The 17,155-nt window shown below is 45.8% G+C and overlaps 1 non-coding gene across 1 annotated transcript; it reads right to left on the bottom strand.

Annotated features, from left to right (window-relative positions):
- Window positions 1–15,322: 15,322 nt before the first annotated feature.
- Window positions 15,323–15,429, bottom strand: LOC111821502 (U6 spliceosomal RNA). Its single transcript, XR_002824898.1, has one exon. It is a non-coding gene; the product is annotated as a U6 spliceosomal RNA (small nuclear RNA).
- Between the last annotated feature and the right edge of the window lie 1,726 nt (window positions 15,430–17,155).

Raw genomic sequence — 17,155 nt, 5'->3', positions numbered from 1 at the left:
TGAAAACAGACTTGACTTCAAGATCACATTGAGGTTGGAGAGAGCCCCAACATGAATACAGATTTACTCAAAATCCCACACCCTCTCTCCTATACACCAGTTGGCTTCTAGAACATTCTTAAAGGACACAAACATTTGAGGCCTTAAAGGGTAGTCAGACTTTATCTTAGAACCTGATTTCTCCTCAACAGATGTGGTTGGCATAATTTTTCACATACAGGATGTCCCTGTAGTTCTAAATGATTGATGAGCTGATATTAACTCTGGATTCCTCGTTATGGATGCTGTTCTGACCCTCAGAGGCCAAGGGAGAGCCCGATTAGAGCTCACCACCACCATCCCCAACTCACGCCCCCACATCTTGCCCCTGGCTATCTGGGCTTGGTGACTATGGAGGAGAGTGGAGGTACAGGGTTATAGCTTCTAGTGAGCCTCACCCTAATACTCTTCCTCTCAAGCAAGCCAAATCCTACCTGTCAATCCCCAAGCCTCAGAGAAAGATTCCCAGATGAAGGTCTCAGCCTCCAAATCTCTCTCCCTAGCTGAATTCACACTATACAGCACCTGTAGCCTGCCCCAGTCCATCCAGTGTTTGATTTTACACTGCCCTCTGTTACTCTTCGACTTTCAACTAGTCTGTGGGGTCTCTGAGGGCAGGAGGAACCACGTCACCAGCTGGGCCCAAGAAGGAGCCAGAGTTGATGAGGACCTGAAGGGAAGGGGGCTAGGGCAGGAAGGTCCCCAAGGGACACGAAGACCCAGTTACAGTCAGCAGAAAGGCCCACAGTCATCCAGCTACCACGTGACTCGGTGGAGAAAGAGAAGGTTGAAGAAAAACAAACTACTGCCTTTCAGGTTCCCAGAGGTTTCCAGATGAGGGATTCACTGGCCTGTGGAGGACAGAGGGACATGACACAGTGCCAGGCTCCAGCCTCGGCGAGGTACAAATATCATTCCAGTTTTTCAGACTGGAAGACTGAAGCCCAGGTCACAGTTGCTAAGTGATTTCATAAACATTCAAATCCAGCCCTGGCTTCAGAGCCCATGCTCTGTTCACTACTATGCGCTGCCTCCCGGAAGAGGGTGACTTGCAGCAAGAGGAACCTAAGTTAGAGTTTGGGAAGATGGTCCTTCCTCTGAGTACTTCCTTATTTTGACACACAAAGATGGAGGTCCAAAGGGCATAGAGTCTTTTGAGAATGACCAGCCCACAGGCATCCGGAGTGACGATAGGCAGCTTTTCCCATGGTGAGTGATCCTTGCCTCTGAACTTATTTCTGGGGCAAAAACGGGCCAGGCTCAGTCCTGCAGAGTAGAGAAGAGGCTATTTGCATTGCAACTGGGAACGGAGAGGTGATGCAGTGCCCAGAAAAGAGGGAAATAGTGAGTGAAAATCTAAGGCAAAATTATTCCTTCCCCCAAATGGCCGTTTTCGTGTAGCCACCTGTCTCTCTGGAGAACGTTCAGGTCCTCAGTGCATCTAGTCGTTGTTCCTGCCCAAGCCGGAGCCTTATCCACCCCCTACCGCCCCCACTCCCACCTCCCCTAAGCCTGCGTTCTTTCTACTCCACTGCACTGCTGGTGACATCCAGGTGTTGTGGACGGAAGAAACAAACTCACTCAACTGAAGCCTCAGGCAGAGGTTGATGTGTGCCAGAGAAGAGAGGTGGGGAAAGGGGTCCTCTCTGGGGTAGGGGAAGCAGGGTCGTGCTGCCGAGTAGTTCCCCTACAAAGCTCTGGAGCCTACCAGAGCCAGGCAGGACACTGGCCTGTTCTGCTTTGGGTTCCCTGTGTGATCTGGCCATGATCCCTGAGCCCCCATTTCCCCATCTGCAAATCTCAGATTGATAATATCTGCTTCACTGGAGTGTTACGGAATTAAATGGAATGATGTACATAAAGTTCTTAACCAGTGTTGGTAAACAGTAAGTGCTTAGGAAATACTAGCTGGAGCTGTTGTTGTTGGTAGTGAGCCGAGCTCTCGACATTCATCCATGGACTGGCCTGGAGGAGCATCCAGGTGGGTTGTGGAGGACCGAGACATGGGTCAGACTGCCCTGCACCATGCCTCCAGCCCCCCCATTCCCACCCCAACAGGGGGCACGGCCATTGCCTGGTGGGTATGAATCCCAGCTCTCTTTCCGGGTCAGTGTCCTGGGAGTTGGGTGTGTGGCAGACAGAAGGAGGAAGAGGATTAACAGGAGAGCAGAAAATGGGATTAGGAAGGCTCAGCGTAACATGCCCACCCACCCCTCATCCATGACAACAGTGTGTGGCTTTCACTCTGTGGCTTCTGGGGCCCAAAGCATGTAAGATTTTGTTGCCCCTGCTCCCAGGGGCAGAAAGGAGATTCGGTGAACTCAGAGTATGAGACTACCCAGTCTGCTAGGAAGAGGGGCCAGCTACTACTGGCTATAGGCCAGGCCTGAGTGTCTTTGCTGTATTTTTCACAAATAACACGCCTATGTAAAGAACGCACACACACACAGAGTGCACATAACATGTTTAGGTGCTTAGGAAAACAATGCATGAGGAGATGGCATGCTTAGGAAAAAACGTATTTACGCATTATTTGCATAAAAATACAGTATAGGTGATTTCTCATTTAATCCTCACAGCAAAACTGTGAGGTGGGCAATAATCCAGAGAGGTGAAGAATCTTGCCCAACGTCACGTAGCTAGTCGGTTCAGAGCCAGGATTCAAGCCTAAACTATTGCATTTGAATGTCTGTGTTCCTTCCCCTTTACCCCACTGTCTCACACAGGAGCACAGCTTCCCCCTAAACCACAGGATCAATGAGCTACTCACACCAGCCACTTCTGTTGAGAAGGATTTCCAGGGCCAAATCCTGCCTTCGATGGGAAGCCCAAAAAGCAATTTGAAGAAACCAGATCTGCTTCTCTGGCATCATCCCACAAGAGTGAGGATGTCCCCAAAGAGCCCAACCTTCTTCAAGGACCCCGTTGAGGTCTGTTCTGTGGTTGTTTGTTGTTTAGTGCCATCAAGTCAATTTGGACTCATAGTGACCCCATGTGACAGAGTAGAACTGCCCCATAGTGTTTTCTAGGCTGTAATCTTTATGGGAGCAGATCGCCAGATCTTCCTGTGGAGCGGCTGGGTGGGTTCAAACTGCCAACCTTTCAGTTAGCAGCTGAGCACTTCACCATTGCACCACCAGGCCTCCTTGGAGGTCTGTCCTGCAGGATTTTAATTTTTCCCTGTTGGTCTCTCTGTGAATCCCAGCCAACGCTGCCTGCTTGAGTGGAGCAAGTACCCACATCAGTCTCAGTTCTGGGAAGGAAACAGATCATGATTGTCTTCAAAGTACCTCTCAAGCTCTAGAGGATCCCTGACAACACTCCAGTCAGCAAACCCAGATCAGGGCATTCAGCCTTCTTCCTTCCAGACTGTGAGCCCTTGTCCTCCTGCCCCATCCCCACCCCTTGCCCCCTGCCCCCACCTGCATCCTCTCACATGCCCTCCTCTGGCCTCATTTCAGCTCCAGAATATCTCTACTGAGGTGCAGTGACAAGACCTCTCACCTGTATCGGTCAGGGTCCCAACAGGAAACAGAGAGAACACTCAGCATAAGATAAACTTTAAAATGTGTGGTGCAACAGAAGAACCCCATGGGATAGCACTGTGACGTGGCATTAGCAGCAGCCGGGCCATTATCATTCCTGCCTGAGGGAAGGGAGTTGGCGCCATCACCAGAACCCAGAAGGAGAGTCCTGTACAGCTGGCACCTCGAGAAGAGAAGTGACCGAGGGACACAGCCAGACAAAGTGACTGCACAAGGAGGGAACCAGAGAAACACATAGTCTGACCTCACCCTCCTTCCTTCCTCCCTCCAGTCCCCTGCTGAGCTCACCATTGGCCAAACCCAACTTAAAGTCAAAGGACAAGGGAGAATGAGATTCCCACTGGTCAGCCATCCAGGACAGAGAGCAGTGTGAAGAGGGCTGGAGAGCAGGTGAGAAGGGGCAGACAGAGGGCATCGGCACACCACCCTCCTTCATCTCTGAGCCTTTGTTTGGTTTCACAGGAGGGCAAGAAATTTTGGCTGTTGTTGTTCCCAATTCCATTCTTAGATTTTGAGGTATTTGTTGTTCTGGTTAGATGAAGTAACACACTGGGCCCAAACCTTCAGGGAATCATCTATAGCATGCATTTCTAATGGGGGCAATACCACCCCCCAGGGACAAAACTTGGTTCTTGGGGGATGAAAAAAATCTTAGATATTAAAATGGTATGTAGCCCCCCAAAGGGCCACAGTACAAAAGAGATATACAGTATATCTGTGCTATTAAAATTTCATGGGGGGATGTTATGGATTGATTGTGTCCCCCAAAAATGTGCGTCAACTTGGCTAGGCCATGATTGCCAGTATTGTGTGGTTGTCCACCATTTTGTGATCTGATGTGATTATCCTATGTGTTGTAAATCCTAACCTCTACAGGCAGGATTAGAGGCAGTTATGTTAATGAGGCAGAACTCAATCTACAGGACTAGGTTGTATCTTAAGTCAATCTGTTTTGAGATATAAAAGAGAGAACGGAGCAGAAAGGAGAGGGACTTTCTACTACCAAGCAAGAAGAGCTAGGGGTGGATCACATCCTTCGGACTAGGGGTACCTGCCTGAGAAGCTTCTAAACCAGGGGAAGATTGATGACAAGGACCTTCCCCCAGAGCTGACAGACAGAGAAAGCCTTCCCCTGGAGCTGGTGCCCTGAATTTGGATTTCTAGCCTTCTAAACTGTGAGAGAATAAACTTCGGTTTGTTAAAGCTATCCACTTGTGGTATGTCTTTTATAGCAGCACTAGGTAACTAAGACAGAATTTGGTACTGGGAGTGGGGTGCTGCTCTAACAGATACTTACAATGTGGAAGCGGTTTTGAAATTGAATAATGGGTAAAGGCTGAGTTTTAAGTGCCTAATAATAAAAGGCTAGATTGCCTTGAAGATACTGCTGATGGAGTTATGGACATCAAAGACAAGTCTGGTTAGGGCTCAGAAGGAAGTGAGGAGAGCTACAGCACCAGAAATGGAGCAGACTTTGAGAAGCAGCAGCAGAGAAACAGCAGCAGCAGAACCAGGAGACTGGCACAAGATAGCACGGGAGCCAACCCACGGAGTGAGGGAGCTGAGTGTCTTCCGGCTGAGGTTTACTGGCGGAGTGGGTTGACTCCAGGCACTTATCGGTGGAGCTAAAGAGCTTTGGAACACTTGTCCAAGCAGGGCAGATGCCGGGCCGGCCCAAGAGGCCAATGGCCTCAGGGGCTGAGAGGCCAAGGAACCAGGAAGCAGAAGCTGAAGAGACAAGGAGCACAGGAAGCAGAGCTGCCTTGGTTTCAAAGGGTAGGGCCACAACATCTGGGGTCTCAAAGGGTGGAACCACAGCTTGCTGGGTCTCAAAGGGTGGGGCCAAGGCCTCCTAGGTTTCAAAAATTCAGATCTTCACCAACTTGGTTCAGGAGTGTGGGGCTGTCTTTCAAGAGTGCCAGTGGGATGGGGCCAGATCCACCGCCCAAAGCTGAGGGGGTGGGGCTGCCATGCTCAAGGTGCAGAATAACACAGCCTGTTGGGGCCAAGGAGTTAGGGCTACAACTCAGACAGGCTAGGAGAATGGGGCTGCCAAATTCGAGGGAGCAGAATTGTCATCCCAGTGGGCCTGAAAGGTGGAGCTGAAGCCCAGAGTCAAGGGGCTTCTACCCAGAATCTGGAGAGTGTGGCCAACACCCAGAGTCTGGAGGGCAGGGCCATTGCCTAAATGGTCTCAGAGAACAGAGGATTATTTTCAAGCCTTGAAAGCTAATGTATTGTGTTCTGTTGGGCTTTGGACTTGCTTGATGCCCATTATCTCTTCTTTCCCTCCAATTTCTCCCATTTGTAATGGAAATGTCTACCTTGGGCCTGTCCCACCATTGTATTTCAGAAGCAGATAATTTGTATTCTAGATTTCACAGATGAAGAGGAATTTTTCAGAAGATGGAATTTGTACTTGGAGTTGATTTAAGACTTTTGGGATGATATGATGGGGTGAATGTGTTTTACATGTGGCAAGGACATGAATTTTGGGGGGCCAAAGAGTAAAATGTTATGGATTGAATTGTGTCCCCCAAAAATGTGTGTCAACTTGGCTAGGCCATGGTTGCCAGTATTGTGTGGTTGTCCACCATTTTGTGATCTGATGTGATTATCTTATGTATGGTAAACCCTAACCTCTGTGATGTTAATGAGGCGAGATTAGAGGCAGTTATGTTAATGAGGCAGGACTCAATCTACAGGATTAAGTTGCATCTTGAGCCAATCTTTTTTGATCTATAAAAAGAGAATGGAGCAGAAAGGAGAGGGACCTTCTACCACCAAGCAAGAAGAGCCAGGAACAGAGCATGTCTTTGGACTCAGAGTCCTTGCACTTAGAACCTCCTAGACCAGGGGAAGATTGATGACAAGGACCTTCCCGCAGAACTGACACAGAGAGAAAGCCTTCCCCGGAGCTGGCGCCCTGAATTCAGATTTCTAGCATCCTAAACTGAGAGGGAGTACATTTCTGTTTGTTTAAACCATCCACTTGTGGTATTTCTGTTACAGCAGTACTAGATAAATAAGACAGGGGAGATTAGGAAAAAATATTTTAAAAGACTCCTTAAAAAAAAATGACAAATCTGTTGCCATCGAGTCAATTCTGCTCCATAGGGTTTTCTTGGTCCAGAGGGGAGATAGCCCTGGTGATCTGCTTCTGAAAGTTATTGCCTTGAAAACACTATGGAGCAGTTCTAACTTGCGCACATGGAGTTGCTACAAGTCAGAAATGACTTGATGCCAACTAACTACTTTTAAGGAAGCAGATCACCAGGCCTTTCTTCCATAAAACCTCCTTGCTGTTGTTGTTATGTGCTGTCAAGCTGATTTCGACTCATAGTGACTCCATGTAACAGAGTAGAACTGCCCCACAGCGTTTCCTAGGCTGTAATCTTTACGGGAGCAGATGGCCAGGTCTTTGTCCTGCAGAGCCACTGGGTGAGTTCGAACTGCCAACCTTTAAGTTAAGAGCTGAGTGCTTAACCCTTGGGCCACCAGGGCTCCTTAAAGACTCCTTAGTGGGGGTAATAATGAAAAAAATGTGGAGAAATCCTGGTCTATAATGACTCAAAGCCCTTTCTTGGGCCGGCACAGAGAGCTTTGCCTCTGTTACCCTTAAGAGTACAGTTTATACTATTATTCTCAAAACTGATACGTGTGTGTGTAGCTATCCTCTTCTCTTTGTATGACGCCGTTCATAATAAAAACAGTTAAATTTCAATTTGAATTATTTTTCTTTAAATGCCCCACTCAACCTGCCCTTGCCCACGCTCAGCATCTGCAGCCCTCGTGAGCATCCTGCATCTTTCTGCAGCTCAACAGCTCTTTGTTGCTATTTCCCCACCCAGAAGAGCTCAGAGTCCTTCGCAAGCCACAAGATTTCAGTGTTCACTCACTCTTCTCTTGACTCATCAGGCCAAAAATATTTCCTGAGCGCAAGTTACTGTAATGAACATCGAGATATCAGACATGCCGCCTGCTTTCCAGAAGCTTACAATGTCACTAAAGATGTCACAAGGACAAGCTCAATAAAGCAATCTATGAGATATGACTATAAGGCAATGAGGTCGCTTTCCACATGTGGGTTGTGAAAGCAAACTCAGGGCTTGATGGTCATGTCTCAAATCACTAAGGGCCAGTTAACCTGGTCCCCTAGAAGCATCAATCCCCCATTATGAGCCCCACTGCCGACACTTTTCCATCCAGAGAAAGACCTGTTAATCCTTACTCTTTTATTCCTTGTCTCTAAACCAGTTTCCTATTTGTCACCAAACATTTCCCTCATTCCCATGGCGACTCAACTTCTTCAACAGACTTTGGTGTGGAGCCTGTCAGAGGCTTCTCGAAAGTGTAAATAGATTGTGTCTACTGTTTCCCTCCTTATCCGTACACTTATTTGGCCCTTCAAAGAGCTCTAGTAGATTAGGGAGGCACGATTTTGCCTCTCCGAAGACAGGCTGCCTTTCCACAGGAGGTGGAGTTTTCTCAAGTGTTCCGTAATCCTGCCCATAGAAGTTCTGCTGACTTGCCTGGCGTGGAAACAAAACGTGTGGGCCACTTCCCAGAGGCCCCTCTGGTGCCCCTCAGCTTTTCAGCATGGGGGTCCATCTCAAGGAAAGGCACTCATTTTGTCCCGGCCTTCCATGATATCAATCTTTCTGTTTATTGGGGGAAGGCAGGCAAAATAAAAACAAAATGTACAGTATGCTTTGCTTTCCGTGGCTTGGAGAGTTCAGGCATTGTTATTCATCTTACCTTGTACAGAAGATAACAGTAAGGTGATCTGTACCTCATTTCATTTTATGTCATATCACCTTGTTTACAACACTCTTTAGGCTGTTTATAGGATATAGATTACCTTTAAACGCTCTGCTCTCTGTTAGTCGTCTTTTGTTTCCCAGTCAATAAAAATGTTTAAAGGCAGGCATTGTTCTAAGAAATGACTATTGTACTTAGGGCACAAAGATGCTTTAATTGAGGAAGACAGTTTGTCTTGTATCTTGGCCTCCCATATCTTTTTGGACCAGGCTTTGATGCTATGTGGAGTCTTCTGACTCCATCGTTGAGCTATGCAGCGTTTTGTAGTTATTCAGGGCAAATGAGTTTCTTCTTTAAACACAGACCTTTGCTTAGCACATTTAGTGCTATCTGACTTGGGTCTCAAGATAGTGCTATTCCCGGAATGGCCTTCACACGCTGAATTTTTTTTTTTTTTAATTACCCACAATCCTATCACATATGCTGCAATGACCTTTTTTTCCCTACGGGCTCTCCAACAATTTGCTGAGATGAAGAGATTTATACAGACTGCTTTCAAGTTAGGAACTTACAGGTTAACTCTTTCATGTTCGAGTCCTTAGATGGCCCATTAATGCTGCTTCTGAAAATACACTGGGAGCACATACTTCAAATATGGCAAGATTTATATGCCACAGATGTTGCTTCCAACATTATTTAGAAGGACAAAAAATGAAGATTAGATAGCAACATGCAAAATGTGTAAAATGTAGTGTTAAATGAAAAAAGCAGGATGCAAATCCATGCATATAACTATGTAAAAACACATGTGAAAAAAGACTGGAGGGAAATACGCAAAAATAACCATGTGCAAGGATGACGAATTCACTGGTACTTTACTTTCTAAACATTTCTTGTATGTTGTGGTGTTGCTTTATTAATAAAAACTGATTTTAGTTAGACAATTGTTTCAAAGGATTAAAGGAGTAGCTAAAGCTTTTTATCTAAAGTGGGACCAGATGGTACAAACCGTTAACACGCTCAGCTGCTAACCGAAAGGTTGCAGATACATCCAGAGGTGCCTTGGAAGAAAAGCCTGGCAATCTACTTCCAAAAAATCAGCCATTGAAAACCCTATGGAGCACAGTTCTACTCTAACACCAATGGGGTTGCCATGAGTCAGAGTTGACTCGAAGACAACTGGTATGGGTAAAATCAAAAAAGAAAACCAAACTCGCTGCTGTTGAGTCGATTCCGACTCACAGGGACCCCATAGGGTTTCCAAGGTTGTAAATCTCTATGGAAGCTGACTGCCACATTTTTCTCCTGCGGAGCCACTGGTGGTTTTGAACAGCTGGGCTTTCAGTTAGCAGCGGAGCTCTTTAGGTATGGGTAAAGGAGGATTAAAATCTCTTTCTCATTTTGTTACATAGCCTTTATTTAAATTGAACTTTTGGAAAGTAAGCCCCACCAGCTCTCTGAGCCATAAGAAGCGTGTGATGGCTTAATATGGGAGTTGAAATCACAAATGAGCCACAGGAGCCAGTGTGGTGCAGCTGGGGGCAACGTAGAGAACGTTGGTGGCCTTGAGCACATCAGTACCACAGAAGAACGCAGAGCCAGAGGTACCAGGTCTTTTGATTTTTCAAGGGTATCCGAGTTTTTTGTGAGCACTCCCCGTTTGTACATTTTGGCCACTAATTCAAGTTCAAAAATAAATTAAAAACATTTGTGGGCCAAACAGAACATGTCGACAAACCTGTCTCATTCAGGCAGCAGGCAGCGCGTTCGTGACCTCTAGAGTAACCCCCATTTCTGACGGTACAGGCAAACGCCTGACCTCCACGTACAAACGCCTGACCTCCACGTACTCCGGCAACCCAAACCTTCCTCGCGTTCTTCCGTGCGCTCTTTCTCGGTGAGCCCTGTGCCACTTGCGACTATTTGACGAGAGAGATGAAGGATATTAGTCCTCAGAATCATGAAGACTTGTGAGTTCGCCCCTCGTTGGAAGCACTTGTCTTGCCAGAACGTGAAAGCTGGCAACATTTTTTGTATTGTTTCCCGTCCGTCGCTTACATTTAGTGTTGCTGTGAGGAACGGATTTGATGCTGTTCAGATATGCCCAATTTCATCCTTGAGCTCCTCCGTAGTCGTCAGATGGTGCCAGCCAGTCCCAGGCTCTGTTTCCAGCTTGCTGTCATTCGGATTTCAGCAGTCCATGTGTTTATCACGATGTATTCAAGTCTCACTGCCTTGCCTGACCCCACTCAGCAGATTCAAATGACTGACGTCAAGAAGTGCCCGCCTCTTGTGTTCCGTTCCCCTCTTCGCTCTCATCCCTGGAAGCACCTTTGGCACCATGGCCACTGAGGGAACAATCCTACCTGCTTCTTTCTGCGTGGATATCTGCTCCTGATCCCTTATGAAGGGCCCCAGACAATCTTCACTTCTGGAAAATGACCTTTTTCCCTGCAGCAATCTCATAGGCTTTGCCACACAGATTTCCCCTGTTCTCAGGTCCTTGGATAGCTAACCTGGGACTTCCAGCAAGGTGCAGCTGACACATCGGAACCAACAATCATTCCCAGTCATCATCCCACTTGGCCCCATGAGGTCAGTGGGATGTCCCTGCTGCCCTGAGGCCAGGGCAAACTGCACCAGCAGGGTCTTCTAGGAGCTCATGCATTGATCAATTAAGTTATCGCAGATCAGTAAACAAATGAGTTGAGGCTCCCCACGTAGCCATCTTTGGCTTCTGCATAACCAACCGCCCATCCTTCCTGGTCTAGGACGTGTTGTGGTAACAAACGTCTCCTATGAGTTCTTGGTTTATTTGGGGCACTGCAGATGCTGCCAGATATTTACTTTTATGTGAAGAGAATTACACCGCTCTTGCAGTTGGGGGGAGGGAAGGGGGAGCTCAAGGCTGCAGGGGCTGGCAAGCCCTTCCACAGCTCAGTCACCAGGGGCTCCTTCCCCCTCCCCTCCAGATGTGGCCCAGCCCCCAACCCTCTGGAGATCAGTTTTGTCAAGTCAGCAGATCCAGACTATTCCAAGCATGGAGGGCCTCGAAGCCTCCAGCGCCCAGGCGGCACACATGGCCCACCATGTGGGGCACACGTGTGTAACTGCAAGGTCACGCCTGGGCTCCACTGGCCCCCACAGGCACTCTCCAAGTAGGATCCTCACTTCAGAGCCCCCTCTTACCTTGGCTACCTTTTGAAACACCTCCCTCCTGGACAAGACTGAAAGAATCCCCTTTTAAATTATTTGGACTATCTGAGCTCCCTGGGTGGCGCAAGCAGTTTGCAATTGCTGCTAACATAAAGGTTGGCAGTTCAAACCCATCCAGTGACTCTGTAGAAGAAAGGCCTGGAGAACTACTTCCATAAAGATTACAGCCAAGGGAGAAAAGTGGGGTGCAGAACTCAAATTCTAGTAAAAAGACCAGACTTAATGGTCTGACTGAGACTGGAGGGACCCTGGAAGACATGACCTCCAGACTCTCTGTTAACCCAGAACTGAAACCATTCCCGGAGCCAACTCTTCAGACATAGATTAGGCTGGACTATAAGACATAACATGATACTCATGAAGATAGTACTTCTTAGCTCAAGAAGATACATGAGACTAAATGGGCAGTTTCTGTCCAGGAGCGAGATGAGAAGGCAGAAGGGGATGGGAGCTGGTTGAATGGACACGGGAAATCTGGGGTGGAAAAGAGGAGTGTGCTGTCACATTATAGGGAGAGCAGCTAGGGTCACATAACAATGTGTGTATAAAGTTTTGTATGAGAAACTAACTTGAACTGTAAACTTTCACTTAAAGCACAATAAAAAAAAAAATTTTTAAAAGATTGCAACCAAGGAGGGGTGGAAATTACAGCCAAGAAAACCCTGAAGGGCACAGTTTATTCTGTGACACATGGGGTCTCCATGAGTTGGAAGTGACTCAACAGCAGCGGGTTTGGATTGGGTTTTGATTATCTGAAAGTGATACTTCAGGCAGTTATGGCCACAGTAGGACCCCAAGACTAAGCTCAGAACTCCACAAAGCAGGACCCATTTTTCAGCTACAGTCCTGTTTTCCTGATCCCATCACAGCTTGCGGAATCCAGTAGGTTTGCAGGATCTTACACTATGAGTCGGAATTGACTCAATGGCAACGGGTGTATACTTCTAAGCGGAACTGAGGCTAAAGGCAGAGTCCAGTGCAAATACTATTTCTTCCCACGAGGTTCTGAAGTCTTCCAAAGACATGGCAGGCAAAGACCTATAATCCACATCCTTTGAAGGAACATTCCTGATCCCACATCAATTTGTGCCATCTAAAAAGGCAAGTCCATTAGTTAATGACTTAGTCGTACACACACGTCCCATACTCCAGCTTTGTTTAATGATGTTACCACCAGGTGTGTTGTTAGGTGCCATCAAGTCGGTTCCGACCCATAGCGATCCTATGTACAACAGAATGAAGCGCTGCCCCGTCCTGTGCCATCTTCACAATCATTGTTATGCTTGAGCCCATTGTTGCAGCCACTGTGTCAATCCATCTCATTGAGGGTCTTCCTCTTTTTCGCTGACCCTTTACTTTACCAAGCATGAGATCCTTCTCCAGGGACTGGTCCCTCCTGATAACATGTCCAAAGTATGTGAGGTGAAGTCTCGCCATCCTTGCTTCTAATGAGCATTCAGGCTGTACTTCTTCCAAGATATATTTGGTTGTTCTTCTGGTATATTCAATATTCTTCACCAACCCCATAATTCAAAGGCGTCAATTCTTCTTTGGTCTTCCTTATTCATTGTCCAGCTTTCGCATGCACATGAGGTGATTGAAAACACCATGGCTTGGGTCATGTGCACCATACTCCTTAAAGTGACATCTTTGCTTTTTACATTTTAAAGGGGTCTTTTGCAGCAAATTTGGCTAATGCAATGCACTGTTTGATTTCTTGACTGCTGCTTCCATAGATCTTGATTGTGGATCCAAGTAAAATGAAATCCTTGACACTTCAATCTTTTCTCCTTTTATCATGATGTTGCTTATTGGACAAGTTGTGAGGATTTTTGTTTTCTCTTTGTTGAGATGTAATCCATACTGAAGGCTGTAGTCTTGGATCTTCATCAGTAAGTGCTTCAAGTCCTCTTCACTTTCAGCAAGCAAGGCTGTGTCATTTGCATATCACAGGCTTTTAATGAGTCTTCCTCCAAATCCTGATGCCCCGTTCTTCTTCATATACTCCATCTTCTCAAATTATTGGCTCACCATACAGATTGAATAGGTATGGTGAAAGGATACAACCCTGATGCACACTTTTCCTGACTTTAAACCATGTAGTATCCCCTTGTTCTGTTCAAACGACTGCTTCTTGGTGTAAGTACAGGTTCCTCATGAGCACAATTAAGTGTTCTGGAATTCCCACTCTTCGCAATGTTATCCATAATTTGTTATGATCCACACAGTTGAATGGCTTTGCATAGTCATTAAAACACAGGTAAACACCTTTCTGGTATTCTCTGCTATCAGCCAGGATCCATCTGACACCAGCAGTGTGATATCTTTTGTTCCACATCCTCTTCTGAATCCAGCTTGGATTTCTGGCAGTTCCTTGTCAATGTACTGTTGCAACCGCTTTTGAATGATCTTCAGCAAAATCTTACTTGCATGTGATATTAATGATATTGTTTGATAATTTCCACATTCTGTTGGATCCCTTTTCTTCGGAATGGGGTTAAATACGGATCTCTCGCAGTTGGTTGGCCGGGTAGCTGTCTCCCAAATTTCTTGGCATAGATGAGTGAGCACTTCTAGCACTGCATCTTGTTTGTTGAAACATCTCAATTGGTATTCTGTCAATTCCTGGAGCCTTGTTTTCACCAATGCCTTCATTGCAGCTTGAACTTCTTCCTTCAGTACCATCTGTTCTTGATCATATGCTACCTCCTGCAATCGTTGAATGCTGACCAATTCTTTTTGGTACAGTGACTCTGTGTATTCCTTCTATCTTCTTTTGATGCTTCCTGTATCATTTAATATTGTCCCCATAGAATCTTTCAATATTGCAACTTGAGGCTTGAATTTTTTCTTCAGTTTTTTTCAGCTTGAGTAATGCTGAGCGTGTTCTTCTCTTTTGGTTTTCTAACTCCAGGTCTTTGCACATGTCATCATAATATTTTACTTTGTCTTTTCAAGCCACCTTTTGAAATCTTCTGTTCAGCCCATTTACTTCATCACTTCTTCCATTCGCTTTAGCTACTCGATGTTCAAGAGTAAGTTTCAGAGTCTCTTCTGACATCCATTTTGGTCTTTTCTTTCTCTCCTGTCTTTTTAATGACCTCTTGCTTTCTTCATGTATGATGTTCTTTATGCCACTCCGCAGCTAGTCTGGTCTTCAGTCATTAGTGTTCAATGCGTCAAATCTATTCTTAAGATGGTCTCTAAATTCAGGTGGGATATACTCAAGGTTGTACTTTGGCTCTCGTGGACTTGTTCACAAGTCACCAGATGACTCCCCCTAAAAACCTGGGAGACACACAGGGAAGACTGGGGAATGTATGGCTTTGGGGTCTTATTCCTGAATGTGGCCAGGAGTGAGCTTATTTCAGCATTCTTCTCACTCTTTTCTAGAGGGAGCAGGAGTACCCAAAGGCTTGACTGAGACTGTTGCCTAAACTCACCCCCACCCCTGTAGGTCAGTTGATCTCAGACCAGGGAGAGGTCATTGGAAACAATAGAGATCACAGACTTGTCTTCCTGGAAATGTTACTGGGGCCTTTGGACAAAGGTCACAGGTCACTGTTATAAATTAAATTGTGTCCGCCAAAAATATGTGTTGTAAATCCTAACTCCTTTACCTGTGGATGTAATCCCATTTGGCAATAGGGTTTTCTTTGTTATGTTAATGATGCCCAATCAGTGTAGGATATGTTTTAAGCCAATCATTTTTTTAAATTTTGTTTGTTTTGTTGTTGTTGAGACTATACACAGCAAAACATAAAAATATGGAATGCTTCTCGAATTTGCATGTTATGCATGTGCAGGTGCCATGCTAATCTTCTCTGTATCATTCCAATTTTTGTACGTGTGCTGCCGAAGCGAGCACTAAGTCCGGGGGCAGATTATCCTATAGGCAAGGTAAGTACAGTGCTTACCTTGCTTACCAGATCATCCGTAGTGAACAATTTCACATGGGTTTCACCATATCATGATCACTGCAGATTAGTAAGTAAGCACAAGCAAACCCGTGCTTACCTTGCTTACTGGATAATCTGCCCCTGACTAAGCCAATCACTTTTGAGATATAAAAGAAGGTTAGGCACAGAAACAAACAAGCAATAACAGGGAAGACAGACACCACCTGAAGGACACCAAGGAATGTGGAAAAGAACCCTGGAGAAGCTGAGACAAAGATTTTCCCCAGAGTGGACAGAGAGCCTTACCTTGGAGCTGACGCCCTAATTTCAGACTTCTAGCCTTCTAAACTGTGAGAAAATAAATTTGTGTTTGTTAAAGCCATCCGCTTGTGGTATTTCTATTATAGCAGCACTAGATAGCAAAGACCATCACTGAGGAGGCACTTTAGTCTGGTGGTTGTGAGCTCGAGTTCTGAAGTCAAGCACCCTGGTTTGGATTCTGAGCTCTCTGAGTTACTCCCTGTGGGAGCTTAAGCAGATTTATTGATATCCCTAAGCTTTGGTTCCCCCATGTGTCTGTCAGTTTGTTGTACTGTGGGGGCTTGCATGTTGCTATGATGCTGGAAGCTATGCCACCAGTATTTAAATACCAGCAGGGTCACCCATGGCGGACAGGTTTCAGCCGAGCTTCCGGACTAACACAGACAAGGAATAAGGACCCTGTGGTCTACTTCTGAAAAGAATGGTCCAGTGAAAACCTTATGAATAGCAGTGGAACATTGTCTGACATAGTGCCTGAAGATGAGCCCCTCAGGTTGGAAGGCACTCAAAAGACGACTGGGGAAGAGCTGCCTCCTCAAAGTAGAGTTGACTTTAATGACATGGATGGAGTCAAGTTTTCAGGACCTTCATTTGCTGATGTGGCACAACTCAAAATAGGAAGAAACAGCTGCACACATCCGTTAATGATTGGAACCTGGAATGTACGAAGTATGAATCTAGGAAAATTGGAAATCATCAAAAATGAAACGGAATGCATAAAGATCGATATCCCAGGCATTAGTGAGCTGAAATGGACTGGTATTGGCCATTTTAAATCAGACGATCATATGGTCTACTATGCCAGGAAAGAAAACTTGAAGAGGAATGGCCTTGCATTCATCATCAAAAAGAACATTTCAAGATCTATCCTGAAGTACAACGCTGTCAGTAATAGGATAATATCCATACGCCTACACAGAAGACCAGTTAATACGACTATTATTCAAATTTACATACCAACCACTAAGGCCGAAGATGAAGAAACTGAAGATTTTTACCAACTTCTGCAGTCTGAAATTGATCAAACATGCAATCAGGATGCACTGATAATTAATGGTGATTGGAATGCCAAAGTTGGAAACAAAGAAGAAGGATCGGTAGTTGGAAAATATGGCCTTGGTGATAGAAACGATGCTGGAGATCACATGATTGAGTTTTGCAAGACCAAGAACTTCTTCACTGCAAATATCTTTTTTCACCAACATAAACGGCGACTATACACATGGACCTCACCAGATAGAATACACAGGAAGCAAATCGACTACATCTGTGGAAAGTGATGATGGAAAAGCTCAATATCATCAGCCAGAACAAGACCAGGGGCTGACTGCAGCTCAGACCATCAATTATTCATATGCAAGTTCAAGATGAAAC

The sequence above is a fragment of the Trichechus manatus genome, unplaced genomic scaffold (genome assembly GCF_000243295.1).
Source record: "Trichechus manatus latirostris isolate Lorelei unplaced genomic scaffold, TriManLat1.0 scaffold00005, whole genome shotgun sequence".
NCBI classification, from domain to species: domain Eukaryota; kingdom Metazoa; phylum Chordata; class Mammalia; order Sirenia; family Trichechidae; genus Trichechus; species Trichechus manatus.
The sequence above is the reverse complement of the archived record's forward strand: the minus strand, read 5'-3'. Positions and strand labels throughout refer to the sequence as shown.